At 36.9% G+C, this 13231-nt stretch overlaps 1 protein-coding gene across 1 annotated transcript in view; it reads right to left on the reverse strand.

The window, feature by feature from the left end:
- Positions 1-489: 489 nt before the first annotated feature.
- Positions 490-13231, reverse strand: part of LOC103546832 (uncharacterized) — a 42454-nt gene continuing 29712 nt past the window's right edge. The window contains exons 5-6 of the mRNA XM_070579461.1: positions 8981-9043; positions 490-2844 (exon numbers count right to left, since the gene is read on the reverse strand). The gene's annotated coding sequence lies outside the window, so the exon portion shown is untranslated. The remainder of the gene's footprint in view (positions 2845-8980; positions 9044-13231) is intronic.

Below are 13231 nucleotides of genomic sequence, written 5' to 3' on the forward strand. Positions count from 1 at the left end.
GACTGATGTTTCTTCATGTTTAAATTCCAGTTATATATTTTTGTAGGAATACCACAGAAGTGATGTTGTTCTTCTGAGTGCATCCTATTAGGATGCATAATGTCTGTTTGTCCCATTACTGATAATGTAACCTTTGACAACCTGGTAAATGTGGTATCTCCACTGTAAAGTTGCTATTTCTTTCCATTAGGTATTTCAAGACTGTTATCCTCCTTCTTATCAACTGTCCATGCATTAGTTGTAGGACCCATTGATTACTCCCGCCTGAAACAACTGGCTATTCTTACATATTTGTATTTCCATATGAATTCTTTATCAACTTGTCTATCTCTATAAAAAGTATGTTGGTATTTTCATTAAGATTATGTTAAAATTATAAATTAAGGAGAATTGTCTTTTCATTGGTTCAAATCTAGTTTTGTGTCTGTCAGAAGTGTTTCAAAGTTTTTCTTAGTTTTGTACACTGCTTGCTACATTGATTCCTAAGTATTTTATCTTTTTTTGTTGTTGTTATTTAATTGGGATTTTCTCTACCACTATATCCTCTAACTGGTAAATGTTTGTATATTAAAGAATATTGAGTTCTGAATGCTAATTTTATTGCCTGCTAGATACTGAATTATTTTATTGTTTGAGTTGTCTATTACTGCTTCTCTAGGGCAAGAGTCCATAAACTTTTTCTATAAAATTCAGATAGAACATTTTCCGCCTTGTGGGCCAAACTATTTCTATCACAACTATTCAACTCTGCCAGTATAGGGCAAAAACAGCCACAGGCAACACAAACAAAATGATGTGACCATATTTGGCTCTTGGGCTACTCTGCTGATCCCTGCTCTAGGGTTTTCCAGGTATGCTATTGTATCATCTGCAAATAGTTTTATTTCTTATTTTCCAATTGTTATGCCTCTACTGATTGTTCTCGTTTAATTGCATTGGCTAATATCTCCAGTAAAATGTTGAATAGTAGTGGAGTTAATGGAAATCTCTGCCTTGTTCCTAAAGGTAGCAGTGAAAATGTCCCTAGTGTTTCCCATGAAGTAAGATGATGTTAAGAAATATCCGTCAATTCCTATTTTGTTGAGTGTCTTTAATAGGTGTTGATTTTTGTTGAAGATCATTTCAGCATCTGTATATGATTTGGCTCCTTATATTCATTAATATGGTGTATTATATTAATGGGTTTCCTAATATTGAACCAACCTTGTGTTCTTTGAATAAATCCTACATGGTCATGGTGTATTATTTTCTTAATATGGTACTGAAATTTGTTAGCTAATATTTTATTTAGTACTTTGCAACAGTATTTATAATTGATATTGGTCTGTAACTTTTTTGTACTGTCTTTAGGAATTGATATTATCCACTTTCAATGTTCTGTAACAGTTTGTAGACATTGAAACTATCTGGTCTTTGAATATTTCATAAAATATCCCTGGGAACCATCTGGGCCTGGCACTTTTCTTTATAAGGTACTTCTCTGATATCCTTCTATATTTCTTCTGCATAAATTGGACTATCTCAAATGTAGTCAATTTTGATAAACTATATTTACCTTGGAAATTATCTTTTTCATCCAGGTTTTCAATTGTATTTGCAGAGAGGTTTGCAAAGTAGGTTCTTGTAATATTGTTAAAAGATTGAGATATAATTCACATACCATAAAATTCACCTTTTTACAGTGTTATGACCTGAACTGTGTGCCCCCACCCCCCCACCTCCCAAATTCATGTGTTGAAGTTCTAACCCCCAGTATCTCAAAATCTGACTGCAGTTGGAGACAGGCTCTTTAAAGAAGTAATTAAGGTAAAAGGAGGATACATGAATGGGCTCTAATCCATTACAACTGATGTCCTTGTCAGAAGAGATTAGGACACAGACAATACAGACCAAGTGGCGACCATTTAAGGACATGGCAAGAAGACGGCCATCTACAAGCCAACAGGAGAGACCTCAGAATGAAATCAATCTGCTGACACTTTGATCTCAGACTTCTGGCCTCCGGAACTGTGAGTAAATTCTGTTTAAGTCACCCAGTCAGTGGTATTTGTTATGGCAGTCCTAGCAAGCTAACACAGAAAATATACAATTCGGTGGTTTTTAATATATTCACAAGTTTATACAACCATCACTACTATCTAATTCATAGAACATTTTCATCATTCTAAAAAGAAACCCTATACCCACTAGCTGTCACTCTCACTTCCTGCTTTCCTCAGTCCCTGGCAACCACTAATTTATTTTCTATCTCTATGAATCAGCTTAAACTGGACATTTCATGTAAATGGAATCATGTAATATGTGACTTTTTTTGACTTCTTTCACTTAGGATAATGTTTTCAAGGTTCATCCATGTTGTAGTATGTAACAGAACTTCATTACTTAAAAAGTTTTTTTTTAATTTTAATTTGATTTTATTGAGGTCACATTTGTTTATAACTGTGTAATTTCAGGTGTACATTATTATACATCAGTTTCTGTAAAGACTGCATCGTGCTGTAAAAACTGCATCCAGTTTTTATCCATCACCATACACATGTGCCCCTTTACCCCTTTCACATACCCCCAACCCCCTTCCCCTCTGGTAACCACTAATCTGTTCTCTTTATCCATGTATTTGTTTATCTTCCACATATGAGTGAAATCATATGGTGTTTGTCTTTCACAGTCTGGCTTATTTCAGTTAACATAATACCCTCAAGGTCCATCCATGTGGTTGCAAATGGGACGATTGTCTTTTTTATGGCTGAGTAGTATTCCATCGTGTATACATATCTCTCTCACATATTCTTTATCTATTCATGGGTTGATGTTGCTTCCACATCTTGGCTATTTTGAATAATGCTGCAATGAACATAGGAGTGCATGAATCTCTTAGCATTATTGATTTCACATTCTTCGGATAACTACCCAGTAGTGGGATAGCTGGATCATATGGTATTTCTATTTTTAATTTTTTGAGAAATCTCCATACTGTTTTCCATAATGGCTGCACCAGTTTGAATTCCCATCAGCAGCGTATGGGGGTTCCCTCTTCTCCACATCCTCTCCAACACTTATTACTTGCCATCTTTTTAATTATAGCTATTCTGACAGGTGTGAGGTGATATCTAACTGTTTTTTTTTTCTTTTTGAAGATTGGCACTTCAGCTAACACTTGTTGCCAATCTTTTATTTTTTTCTTCTTCATCTCCCCAAAGCTCCCCAGGTACATAGTTGTGTATTCTAGTTGTGCTATGTGGGATGCTGCCTCAGCATGACTTGATGAGTGATGCCATGTTCACACCCAGGATCCAAACCAGCAAAACCCTGGGCCACTGAACCCGAGCACACAAACTTAACCACTCAGCCCCAGGGCCAGCCCCCTATCTCATTGTAGTTTTGATTTGCATTTCCCTAATAATTAGTGATGTTGAACATCTTTTCAAGTGCGTGTTGGGCATCTACATATCTTCTTTGGAAAAATCTCTGTTCATATCCTCTGCCCATTTTTGATTGGGTCGTTTTTCTTATTGTTGTTGAGTTGCATGAGTTCTTTATATACTTTGGAAATTAACCCCTTGTCAGATATACGATGTGTAAATATTTTCTCCCAGTTGGTGGGTTGTCTTTTCGTTTTGTTCATGGTTTACTTTGCCTTGCAGAAGATTTTTAGTCTGATGTAGTCCCACTTGTTTGTTTTTTGTTTCCCTTGCCTGAGTAGACATGGTATTTGAGAGATGCTGCTAAGACCAATGTCAAAGAGTGTACTATCTATTTTCTTCTAGTTTTATGGTTTCAAGCTTTACATTCAAGTCTTTAATCCATTTTGAGTTAATTTTTGGTACGGTGTAAGACGACACTCTACTTCCTTCTTTTGCATGTGGCTGTCCAGTTTTCCCAACACCATTTTTTGAAGAGACTTTCATTTCTTTATTGTATCTTCTAGACTCCCTTGTCAAAGATTAGCTGTCCATAGATGTATGGTTTTATTTCTGGGCTTTCAATTCTGTTCCATTGATCTGTGTATCTATCTTTGGGCCAGGACCATGCTGTTTCGATTACTATAGCTTTGTAGTACATTTTGAAGTCAGGGATTGTGATGCCTCCAGCTTTGTTCTTTTCTCTCAGGACTGTTTTGGATATTTGGAGTCTTTTGTTGTCCTATATGAATTTTAGGATTCCTTGTTCTATTTCTGTGAAGACTGTCATGGAGATTCTGATGGGGATGGCACTGAATCTGTAGATTGCTTTAGGTAGTTTGGATATTTTAACTATGTTTATTCTTTCAATCCATGAGCATGGAATATCTGTCCTTTGTTTATGTCATCTTTGATTTCTTTCAATAATGTCTTATAGTTTTCAGTGTATAGGTCTTTCAGCTCTTTGGTTAAATTTATTCCTAGGTATTTTTTCTTTTTGTTGTGATTTTAAAGGGGATTGTATTCTTGACTTCTCTCTCTCTGCTAGTTTATTATTAGTGCATAGAAATAGAAACTGTTTTCTAGTGTATAGAAACTGATTTTTATAAGTTGATTTTGTACCCTGCCACTTTGCTGTAGTTATTGATAATTTCTAATAGCTTTCTGGCAGATTCTTTAGGGTTTTCTATATATAGAATCATTTCATCCACAAATAACGAGAGTTTTGAACTTCATTCTTTCCAATCTGGATACCTTTTATTTTCTTTTCTCGCCTAACTGCTCTAGCCAAAACCTCCAGTACTATGTTGAATAGGAGTGGCAAAAGTGGGCGCCCTTGTCTTATTCCTGATCTTAGAGGGATGGCTTTCAGTTTTTCACCATTAAGTATGTGAACTTACTTAGGGTTAAGTATGTGAAACCGTTAAGTATGTGAAATTGGCTGTAAGTTTGTCATATGGCCTTTATTATGTTGAGGTACTTTCCTTCTATACCCATTTTACAGAGAATTTTTATCATAAATGGATGCTGGATCTTGTCAAATGCTTTCTCTGTGTCTACATGAACTGAGATGTTTATCTGCTTTTTATTTCTCTTTCTGTTAATGAGGTGTATCACATTAACTGATTAGCAGATGTTAAACCATCCTTCTGTCCCTACTACAAATCCAACTTGATCATGTTGTAGGATCCTTTTAGTGTACTGCTGTATTCGATTTGCCATAATTCCAGTGAGTGATTTTGCATCTATGCTCATTAGTGATGTTGGCGTGTAATTTTCCTTCTTTGTATTGTCCTTGTCTGGTTTTGGTATCAGGGTAATGTTGGCCTCATAAAATGAGTTAGGAAGCATTCCATCTTCTTCAAATTTTTGGAATAGTTTGAGAAGCATAGGTAATAAATCTTCTTTGAATGTTTGGTAGAATTCTCCAGAGAAGCCATCTGGTCCTTGACTTTTGTTTTTTGGGAGGTTTTGATTACTGTTTCCATCTCTTTACTTGTGATTGGTCTATTCAGATTTTCTATTTCTTCTTGATTCAGTTTTGGGAGGTTGTATGAGTCTAAGAATTTATTGACTTCTTCTAGGTTGTCCGATTTACTGGCATAGAGTTTTTCATAAATTTCTCTTATAATCCTTTGTATTTCTGTGGTATCCATTGTAATTTCTCCTCTTTCACTTTTAATTTTCTCTATTTGAGCCTTCTCTCTTTTTTTCTTAGTAAGTCTGGCTAAGGGTTTGTAAATTTCGTGTATCTTTTCAAAGAACCAGCTCTTAGTTTCACTGATCCTTTCTACTGTTTTTTTAGTCTCTATTTCATTTATTTTTGCTCTAATTTTCATTATTTCCCTCCTTCTGCTGACTTTGGGCTATGTTTGTTCTTCTTTTTCTAATTCTGTTAGGTGTAGATTAAGATTACTTATTTGAGATTTTTCTTCTTTCCTGAGGTAGGTCTGTATTGTTATAAATTTCCATCTTAAAATCACTTTTGCTGTATCTCATAGAGATGGTATGTTGTGTTTTCATTTTCATTTGTCTCCAGATATTTCTTGATTTCTTTTTTGATTTCTTCATTGATCCAGTGGTTGTTCAGTAGCATGATGTTTACTCTCCACATATTTGTGACTTTCCCAGTCTTTTTCTTGTAGTTGATTTCTAGTTTAACAGCATTGTGGTTAGAAAAGATGTTTGATATGATTTCAATCTTCTTAAATTTATTGAGGCTTACCTTGTTTCCCAACAAACGGCCTATGTTTGAAAATGTTCCATGTGCACTCGAGAAGAATGTGTATTCTGCTCTTTTTGGATAGAATGTTCTATATTTATTAAGTCCATCTGATCTAGTGTTTCATCTAAGGTCACTGTTTCCTTATTGAGTTTCTGTCTAGATGATCTATCCATTGATGTAAGCTGGGTGTTGAGGTCCCCTACCATTATTTGTTGTTGTCACTTTTTCCCTTTAGGTCTGTTAATAGTTGCTTTATATACTTTGGTGCTCCTGTGTTGGGTGCATATATATTTACAAGTGTTATGTCCTCTTGGTGGAATGTCCATTTGGTAAGTATATACTGTGCCTCTTCGTCTCTCATTGTCTTTTTTATCTTGAAGTCTGTTTTGTCAGATACATGTATGGCAACACTTGCTTTCTTTTGCTTGGAGTATCATCTTCCATGCCTTCACTCTGAGCCTGTTTGTCTTTAGAGCTGAAATGTGTTTCTTGGAGGCAGCATATTGTTGGATATTTTTTTTTAATCCATCCAACCACTCTGTGTCTTTTGATTGGAGAATTCAATCTATTTACATTTAGAATGACCAGTGATATATGAAGCCTTAATACTGCCATTTTGTCTCTTGTTTTATGGTTCTTCTATATTTGCCTTCTTTCTCTTCCCTTGTATTTCTGAGTGCCATTTCAGTTTGAAAGTTTTCTCAGTTTTCTCTTTAATTATGATTTGTGGCTCCATTCTGAACGTTTTTATTGGTTACCATGAGGTTTGCATAAAGCATTTCATAGATGAGATAGTACATTTTCTTTTTCTTTTTCTTTTATTGTGAGGAAGATTGGCCCTGAGCTAACATCTTTTGCCAATCTTCCTCTTTTTGGATGAGGAAGATTGTTGCTGAACTAACAACTGTGCCAATCTTCCCCTACTCTATGTGGGATGATGCCTCAGCATGGCTTGAATAGCAGTGCTAGGTCCATGCCCTGGATCCTAACCTGTGAACCCAAGCCTCCAAAGTGGAGCATGCAAACTTAACCACTATGCCACTGGGCCATTTTCTAATCACTCCTTATCTTCATTAGCCTAAGCAGGTTCCATCCCATTCCTCTTCTCCTAAGCAGTTACTGTTTTCACAAACTCTTCTTTTCTGTATTGTGAGTTTGTGAATAAATTGAAGTGTTTATAGTTATTTTTGATGCTTTCCTTCCCTTTGTCTTTTAGGTTACAATTAAGTGCTTTCTAACCTATCCTGATGTAGAGCTGCAATTTTCTGATTCTGCCTATTTATCTCCTTGCTCAATGTTTTACAAACCTTTCCTTTTTAGATTCAGATGGAAGGACACCTTTCAATGCGTCTTGTAAGGCAGGCCTAGTGGCAATGAACTCCTTCAGGTTTTGTTTATCTGGGAAAGCTTTTATTTCTACATCATATCTGAAGGATACTTTTGCTGGATAGAACACTCTTGGCTAAAAGTTTTTGTCTTTCAGTATTTTGAATATCATTCCATTCTCTCCTAGTCTGTAAGGTTTCTGGTGAGAAATCCACTGAAAGCCTAATAGGGGTTCCTTTGTAGGTTATTTTCTTCTGCCTTGCTGCCCTTAATATTTTTTCTTTGTTATTGACTTTCGCCAGTTTTAATATTATATGCCTTGGAGAAGGTCTTTTTGCATTTATGTAATTATGAGTTCTATTGGCTTCATGTACTTGTAAGTCCTGTTTCTTTCCCAGGCTTGGGAAGTTCTCAGCTGTTATTTCTTTGAACAAGCTCTCTGCTCCTTTCTCCCTCCTTTCTCCCAATGGAATACCTATGATCCTTATGTTGCTTTTCCTAATTGAGTCAGATATTTCTCAAAGAATTTCTTCGTGTTTTAAAAATCTTAGTTTTCTTTCCTCTTCCACCTGAAACATTTCTGTATTTCTATCCTCTAAATCACTAATTCTGTCCTCCATGATGTCAGCTATATTTTTTATGGATTCTAGATTATTTTTTATCTCATTAATCATGCTCTCCATATCCAGAATTTGTTTTTTTGGAATTTAAATCTCTTTGGTGAATTATTCTTTCTGCTCATGAATTTTATTCCTGAGCTCAGCGACCTGTCTTTTTGAGTTTTCTTCTAACTCATTGTTTCCTTTGATAACAATTTTGAATTCTCTGTCATTTAGATTGTAAATTCTGTGAGTTCAGGATTGGTTTATGGAAACTTGTCATTTTTCTTCTGCTCTGAAGTGTTAATGCAGTTCTTTATGGTGTTTCATGAAGTGATGCTTTGTCAGCACATTTGTGGTAGTATCACATTGCAAATTCCACCTGCCATTGCTGGGTGGGGGGGAGGACCTGTGTTTTCTGATCCTGCACCATGTGCTGGAAGTTGTGTCATTAGAGATTCTCTACATTTGGGTGCTGGTCAAAGCCACTTGGCAGGGCATGCACTCACGTGCAGGGAAGGCCTCTGTGCTCTGCCAGCAGGTTGCTCTTATGTGGGACCACTGTGCCTGGCAGGGCACTGGTGAAGCCGGTGTAGTAGGTGGGAGGGAAGGGCAGATGTCTTTCATGCAGGGGCTAGCTCTGCATTCATGGACATCTTGGTTGAGCTGCTGCACTTGGTGGGGGCCCTTTCATGGGAGCTGAGCCACACCACTCACTGGGGAGTATTCCCATGGGTGGGGCTACTGTGGCACAGTAGGCAGTCCCATGGGCTGGGCTACAACACCCAAAGTGTTCATGTGGCCCAGGCTGTCCCCTCCTCCTCTTTCTGCTGCTGTGGGAGGACCGACAACCTAGATCACTACTGCCAGGTAGTGGGAAGAGCAGGCTCATCTAGTTCCACTGTCTCCCAGGGATCCAGGCCACTCACCTTCAGATGCACAGCTGCATGGGTCTCTCAGATGTCCTGTTATGCTGTGCAGGGAATCCTCTGCTGGTTAATGAATGTCCACATAGTTGTAACATAGAGGGGAAAGACAAAGGGAACAACTCACACCACCATGATGCTTATGTTGTTCTTGAACTTCATTCCTTTTATCGCTGAGTAATATTCCATTGTACAGATATGGTATACTTTATTTAATCATTCATCTGTTGATAGACATTTACATTGTTTCCATATTTTGGCTATCATGAACAATGCTGCTATGAACACTCATGTATAGGTTTTTGTTGTGACATGCATCTACCATTCTTTTTAGCATATACCTAGAAACGAAATTGCTGAGTCATATGGTAACTATATTCAACTTTCTGAGGAACTGCTAAACTCTTTTCCAAAGCAGCTGTACCATTTTAGATTCCCACCAACAATGGATGAGTGTTCTAATTTTCAACAACCTTACCAATGCGAGTTATTGTCTGTCTTTTGATCCAGCCATCTTATTGTGTGTGAAGTAGTATCTCACTGTGATTTTGCTTTTGATTTCCCTAGTAACTGATGACATTGAGCATCTTTTAATTGGTCATTCTTAGGTCCTCTTTGGAGAAATGTCTATTTAAATCTTCTGCCCATTTTAAAATTAGGTTATCTTGTAAGAGTTCTTTATATATTCTGGAAACAAATCCTTCCTCAGATATAATTTACAAAGTTTTCTCCTGCAGGTTGTCTTTCCACTTTCTTATTTATTTACTGGTGAGGAACATTGTCCTCGAACTAACATCTGTGCCAATCTTCCTCTACTCTGCATGTGGGATGTCACCAGAGCATGGCCTGATGAACAGTATGTAGGTCCATGCCCAGGATCTGAACCACACATCCCAGGCCACTGCAGCAGATCTTGTGAACCTAAGCACTATGCCACTGGGCCAGCCCACCTTTTCCTTTTCTTGATGGTGTCTTCTGAAGCACAAAAATTTTTAATTTTGATGATGTCTAATTTATCTACTTTTTATTAAGCTGCTGAAAGTGTCATATCTCAAAAACCTACTGCTGAATACAAGATCAGGAAGATTAATACCTATTTCCTTCTGAGAATTTTACAGCTTTAGTTCTTGTATTTAGATCTTTGATCTATTTTGAGTTAATTTTTGTGTATGGTGTGAGATATGGGTCCAACTGCATTCTTCACACTTTGATATCCATTTTTCCCTGCACCATTTGTTGAAAATAGCTTTCTTTCTCCATTGAATTGTCCTGGCACCCTTGGTCAAAATAAAATGACCATATAGGTAAGTGCTCATTTCTAGACTTTCAACTGTATTACAAACATTCATATGTCTATCTTTATGTCTGTTTTTTGGGGGGCAGGAGGCAATGGATATTTTCATCAACTAAAGTTTTTATTTTTTCTTTGATGAGGAAGATTAGCCTGAGCTAACATCTGTTGTGAATCTTCCTCTTTTTACTAGAGGAACATTTGCCCTAAGCTAACATCTGTGCCTATCTTCCTCTATTTTGTATGTGGGTCACAGCCCCAACATAGCTGTTGACAAGTGATGTAGGTCTGCAACCAGGAACTGAACTCAGACCATCAAAGTGGAGCACACCAAACTTAACCACTAGGCCATGGGGCTGGCCCCATCAACTAAACTTTATCTTCATTTTCCATTTTCTTTTTAAATTACTTTTAGATAGTTCAAACTGTTGTCACTTGCACATTTCTTGAACAGGACTAGCTGTCTGAGGCAGTTTACAAGATTCCTAGTTCAAGAATGTCTTCTGCTTTTAGTAAAGTATGGTCCCTTCACTGATTGGATTTGGGGACAGGACAGTGTGAGTGATTTGCCTTTCTTTTTAATTTTTTTTTTGAAAATTTTATTTTTCCTTTTTCTCCCCAAAGCCCCCTGAAACATAGTTGTGCATTTTTAGTTGTGAGTCCCTCTAGTTGTCGCATGTGGGATGCTGCTTCAGCATGGCTCGATGAGCGGTGCCATGTCCGTGCCCAGGATCCCAACTGGCAAAACCCTGGGCCACCAAAGTGGAGTGTGTGAACTTAACCACTCAGCCACAGGGCTGGCCCCTGGATTTGCCTTTCTATTTTTAAAAATATTATTTGGTCTTGCAGGATTTGAAATTTTTCTTTCTTCTTTTTTTTTCACTGTTTGGTTTCCAAAGGGTACTTATCCCTTCCTTTTTTGCCCTCTTCTCTCCAAAAGAGTGACCTTTCCAAAAGTGCCTCTCTCTAAGTCCTTCTTCTGTAGCCTGCTCTGATCCATCAGGACACTAGTTCAGTATTTAGGGAGGAATTTCTTTTCCTAGAAGTGATTTTAGATCAATCTTACACCAGTCACTAGTTCCCCTCTTGTCCTTTGCAATTTTTCCCAGACGACCCTTGCTCTCCAGCAAGGTTTGCCCCTTGGTGTGAATGATGGCTTGCTAGGACTTGGCATTCATTTTTCTACTTACATATAATTTGAAGTTTGAACTTTCTCTGTATTCTAGTTATGTTAAGTCAGGAGGTATGTGTAGTTTTATTTGTTCTTCTTTATTGCTTTTTGGAGGATGTGTGGGGAGATTCTGATTAATGCATTTGCTAATACTTCAGTCATCCAATCAATCTTTTAAGGTTTTAGTAAATATTTTGTCTGTTCATCTTTTCTAAATGAAGGAGTGTTGAGTTCTTAATGATCTGGGGTATGTCTACTTTAGCATAGCAATGGTAATACTGCTTGAGGACAATACTGCAACTGGTTAATTTTCATTGACTTAATGATCAATATAGTAGAAGGTGAATTCTTATTAAATATACTGTACTCCTACCATGACATTCAAACATTCATAGATCTTGTGGTATGTAATCTGTAATGACAACAGTAGAAGAAAAAAATTAACTAAAATAGAAAGTAATGCAAAAGTCTTAAATGCAAAAGGAGTTACTTTCTTTTGTTTATTTTAATTTTATTATTTTTTATTTATTTTTTGAGGAAGATTAGCCCTGAGCTAACATCTGCTGCCAATTCTCCTCTTTTTTGCTGAGGAAGACTGGCCCTGAGCTAACATCTGTGCCCATCTTGATCTACTTTACATGTGGGACGCCTGCCACAGCATGGCTTGACAAGCAGCACATAGGTCCACCCTGAGATCCAAACTGGGGAACCCCGGGCCATGGAAGCAGAATGTGCGAATTTAACCACTGCGCCACCAGGCTGACCCCTACGTTCTTTTGTTTAAAGTTCACTCTCCACTAGGAAAATTATTTTTCTTTAAACAGTTAAGTTTAGTAAGTTAGTAATTTATCATACTGTTTATATGAAAGAGTATTTGAGTCACAGTCTACACTACTTTTGGCTTTTCTTGAGCTTTGCTTACCAGAACAGAGCTCATGTGAAAAACTTAATGATCATGATATTAAAAATAAAATAGCAAATGAAGTCATTATTTCCTTAAATACAAATATCTTATAAAATCTGTTTATACTTGGCAGAGATTAACTTGGGATACTCATTTTACTAAAGATGTATCTTTTTAAATTGTTGTGACAATATTTTCAGTCTTAGACCTACAATAGCATTCCTTAGGTGGTACTGCACTAATTTTATTTTATATAGGACTTAGAGTTGATTACTGAGAATTTGGAACTACTCAGTTTATATCAGGTAAATACAACGTGATCTTAAGTAACTTTGCATCTCTCAGCTGTTGTTTTCTCATATGAAATATGTAATTAATTTGATAATACCTATAAGAGAAGTTTTCAAGGTTTAACTAGCATTTGCAAAATACTTAAAAATATTAGAATGAAAAGATTCAAGGCAAATTACCAATAGTAATTTTGCTTAGTACACGTTACTATGCTAACCACCAATGTCAGAGCACTCATTGTGGTATCTTATGAACTAAGAGTAACTCCAACAATCAACTCTTCTCAACACAAAAATATTTTACTAAAAGGTACTGATATATACATAAGATTAGCCCTTTCTATCAAATTCTTTTCTTTTCTTTTACACTTTTTTTTTAAAGATTTTATTTTTTTCCTTTTTCTCCCCAAAGCCCCCAGGTACACAGTTGTATATTCTTCGTTGTGGGTCCTTCTAGTTGTGGCATGTGGGACGCTGCCTCAGCGTGGTTTGATGAGCAGTGCCATGTCCGCGCCCAGGATTCGAACCAATGAAACACTGGGCCACCTGCAGCGGAGTGTGCAAACTTAACCACTCGGCCACGGGGCCCGCCCCTCAA

The sequence above is a fragment of the Equus przewalskii genome, chromosome 17 (assembly GCF_037783145.1).
Source record: "Equus przewalskii isolate Varuska chromosome 17, EquPr2, whole genome shotgun sequence".
NCBI lineage: Eukaryota > Metazoa > Chordata > Mammalia > Perissodactyla > Equidae > Equus > Equus przewalskii.